The sequence below is a fragment of the Arachis ipaensis genome, chromosome B5 (genome assembly GCF_059453495.1).
Source record: "Arachis ipaensis isolate K30076 ecotype BB chromosome B5, ASM5945349v1, whole genome shotgun sequence".
In the NCBI taxonomy this organism is placed as follows: Eukaryota; Viridiplantae; Streptophyta; class Magnoliopsida; order Fabales; family Fabaceae; genus Arachis; species Arachis ipaensis.
Genome location: NC_142440.1, coordinates 157,871,246 through 157,875,636, shown reverse-complemented (window position 1 = coordinate 157,875,636; position 4,391 = coordinate 157,871,246). Strand labels below are relative to the sequence as shown.

Sequence of the window (4,391 nt, the reverse complement as noted above, 5' to 3'; positions counted from 1 at the left end):
GAACGGCGCTTCAAAGGGAACCATAGTCATCTCTTCAAGCATTCAATGCTGTGGTGTGGTGTTACAAGAGGAGGAAGCCACGAAGCTTTCTGCACCAGCTCACCTCTTCCCTACCTCCTATAGTATATATGGATGAACCAAGCCTCTCAATTCTCCTGGAAACAACAGAAATGCACGACAAGAAGAGAAGAAAGGAAACAAGAGTGGCGGCCAAGGAGAAGAAGGAGGAAAACCCAGGCAGAATCATGATCATTTTCGTGCATCGCCATCAGGGAAGAAGAGAAGGACAGCCATGGAAGTTGCTACCCGAAGCCAGAGGAGGAGCTCTACCCCTTTTCCTTTTTTATTTCCTTAACGTTCTTCTTGCTGGGTAAGAACCAGTAGCTTCTGTATTCTTCTGTTCTTTCCCAATTCGAAAGTTCCATCCTTATTAAGCTTCAATTTCTTTAATTAATGGCTAAACCAATCAAGCTCAGTCCATCACAAGAGTAAGAATCCTTCTCTTGCTCTATATGAAGCTAGGTCATTTGGCCCTATAAATTAACAAATTTCTTTAATTATGATTGTTAGGGTTTTTGATTTAAGATAAGCAAAGGACAAAATTTAGTTTGTGAAATTCTCAGAGTAAGGTAAGGGTTAGGAACAAAATTAGTTTAGTGCTATGTGCAATGAACTGTTATGATAATTGATGATAATGATTGTGTGTATTCTGAAGTTGTATTTGCTATTAGTATTTGTTGATGATGATTTTGTGTATGGAATGTTGATATGGTTGCTGGAAATCTAGTTGATGAACTATAACTCGAGATATGTTATTATAGATGAGATTCTGAAAAAGTGATGTTGCGACAATATGGTTACATTATACCTATTGTATGAAATTTTGATATATTGAATTAAGAATTCTTGGGCTATGTTAAGAGTTGAGACTAGTATGCATGACTATATATAATCTTGGAATTTATGAGTCACAAGTAGGAAAACAAATTTGTGATTTGAGAAGTAAACATCTATGCTGCAGAATTTCTGTTAACTTTGGGCAGCAACTTGAAATAAAATCTGGAAGCAATTTAGATGTAATTTTTGGTCTAAATTATTTTTCTAATAAACTTCAAGAAGTAAAGATTTCTCCGTAAAAATTTCAAGGAATTTGGCCAAGTGGTTTGAGAGATATGAATTTTTAAAATTTAGTAGTTGCTGCAGAATTTTCTGGTCTTCTGGTTCTGCAGTGTTAATTTCCAACCACTAGAACGTTTGATTTATTTGACATTTGAGTTTCTACCAAAGGATTTTGAAGTTCTGTAAGTCTATTTTGATTGAGTACAAATTTTATATCCGTAGCTATTTCGTAGAGTTAAGTAAGTCGCTTGGAAGCTGGGCTGCTTGCGGGAAATTCAGAACCGATTTATAAAAATAGGGCAACACTTCTAATTGACAATTAATTAATCAAATGAAGTGCTATGAATCTGAAACTTATTTATTCTAAAACTTAGGGGTGTTGAGTTTATCCTCACCAAAATTTAAAAGCAACGGATTAGAATTTGAATTTATTATGGATTTTACAAAAACAGAGCTGCGTGCTGTTTTCTAAATCTTTTTGCTGTTTTCTAAATCCTTTTGAGTGCAGCAGCAGATTTTCAAAATTTGTTATCAAACTCAATTCTAATCTAAATGCAATGAAAATTCAACTTAAATTAAAAGATCATGTCCAAATTTGGCAAAAATATATGTAATTAGTCAAATATAAATGTGAGAGTTTATGGCAGAGAGCAAAGTTAACTTGTGATGCCAATATAATGAGTTATTCTTTCTTTTCCAATTTTCTGTTGTTGAACGTAATTAAATCTGTCTCTTTTCAAATTTTACTGACTGTTTGTGTGTACACTTCTTGTATAGGTTGATAAAGCTATAGAGGAATACAAAAGGATGAAGGGAGGGATACAAAGCGAAGGAAGGCAAGCATGTGTACTCATTTGTTATTTTTGTTTCCACACATGTCGGAATTGTGGATTTGATTAAGCAAACAACATTTGAGAAAATGATATTGTATTATTTAATATCAATTTGTAAACTTTGAGAAAATCATTCAAATAGCTAAGGTTATTTATTGACACTAAATTAAGAAATTAGTTGGAATTAATTTCAATAAAATATGAGAAAACTATTGTAAATAAAGAATTATATAATTACAAAAAATTGTTGTCAAAAGTCACAAAAAGACAATGGTATTAAAATTGTTGTCAAAGGCAGCTACAAAATAACAACGGTATTGAAACCGTTATAAAAAAAAATACCAAAGGCAATGCTTTTAAACTGTTGTCTTTGTGAATAACAAAATTACTAACAGCTTAAAACCGTTGCCTATCCATTTATGGTTTTAAACCGTTATGTCATGCAAGAGAACGGTTCTAAACAGTTGTTTATCCAGTAACGGTTTCAAATCATTCTTTAAAAATTATTGTCAAAACTGTTATCTATGCCAATAACTATGCAAACAATTTTTTGATTGTCATTGCCTTAGATAAAAAATCGTTGCCTCGCATTAGTAACGGCTGCATATACTACAGGTAAAAAATCGTTGTCAAAATGTTACCTCAAGTTTTAAAAACGGTTTTATAATCTGTGACAACGGTTATCAATTATTGCAAAAACTCTTATTTATTGTAATGATACAATCATGCAATTCTAATAGATTCAATTGTACCGAGTTAAAGTAAACACAATTAATGATACATGTGACGGGTGTACATGCATCCTCAACTATCCCATCACCAATATCATCATCATTGTCCTCATTAGTGATGCCATCGTCATCATTAGCATAACATCTCATTGTTCTCGTTAGTGATGTCATCTCGAGTTTTGAAAATTAAATAATAAATTAATTATAATTTATTATTTTATTTAAAAAATATATTTTTTAAAATAATTAAATTAAATTTTATGATATTTTAAATTTAAAATTTATTAAAATTTTTAAATAATTTTTATTATAATAAAACATTTAAAAAAATAAAATAAAATAATAATAATTATTATTATTAGGTGAATACTACCCAACCCCCTCTAAAATAACATGTAAGTTACCCTTCATTATGTGTCAGATTGTAATTGGTTCTTATCTTAACCATGGTTGGGACAAGAAGCGCTAACGTCATCGCCATCTACTGCCCTCCCACACAACCTCTCTTCCCAGTATAGCCAGCGCCTCTTTTTGCCATGTATCACTTCTTACCCACATAATTAATGGTTAATTTGGTTATTAAATTTTTTTATTAAAAAAATATATCTTTATTTAATTACGTGATGGAACATATATTTATATGTAAAATATAATATAATAAAATAAATCTATTCAAAGTATTTAAAAGTATAATTAAAATCATGAACATACAAATATAATAATAAAATTTGTACTCCAAACAAATAAACATATTTTTTTAGCATACATATATTATTTAAAAAATAAATATATTATTAAAATTAATAACAGAAATTTAAAATGATAAAATGCAACTTTCTTACCGTATTTTTTATAGTATTTTTATTTTTTTAATTTTTAATTTATTAGTACTTTATTATTTAATTAATAATTAAACAAATTATTTTTATGAAAAGTTATTTTTTGTATTATATTAGAGAAGAGACCAATATAGCAGTTTAAAAAATAAATTGTATAAATATTTAAGAGATATATATGAAATACATACCTAAAATAATTATTTTTAGGCATGTATTTCATATTTATCTCTTAAATATCTATCTATATAATTTACTTTTGTATTTAAAAATTTTAATATTATCTATTTTTTATTTAAAAATTATTTTTATATTATTTTTTAAATTGTTATATTGGTCACTTCTTTAAGATAATACAAAAAATAATTTCTCATGAAGATAATTTATTTAATCATTAATTAAATAATAAAGTACGAATAAATTAAAAATTAAAAGAATAGAAATACTATAAAAAATACTTGTAAAAAAGTTAGATTTTATCATTTTAAACTTGTGTTATTAATTTTAACAATTTATTTTTTTTAAATAATTTATGTACAATAAAAAATATATTTTTTCTGATTTTAATTATACTTTTAAGTACTCTAAATAGAGTTATTATATTATATTTTACATATGAATATATGTTCTATCGTGTAATTAAATAAGGATTTGTTTTAATAAAAAAATTTAATAACCAAAACTAAATATTACTTAGGTATGTATTTCATATTTATCTCTTAAATATTTATATAATTTATTTTTTAAACTGTTATATTGGTCTCTTCTCTAATATAATACAAAAAATAAATTTTCATAAAAATAATTTGTTTAATTATTAATTAAATAATAAAGTACTAATAAATTAAAAATTAAAAAAATAAAAATACTAT

At 26.7% G+C, this 4,391-nt stretch overlaps 1 long non-coding RNA gene across 1 annotated transcript; it reads left to right on the top strand.

Moving 5' to 3' along the window:
- Positions 1-2,082, top strand: LOC107644838 (uncharacterized). The gene is made up of 3 exons (XR_015883806.1): positions 1-370; positions 571-629; positions 1,897-2,082. It is a non-coding gene; the product is annotated as an uncharacterized LOC107644838 (long non-coding RNA).
- The last annotated feature ends 2,309 nt before the right edge of the window (positions 2,083-4,391 follow it).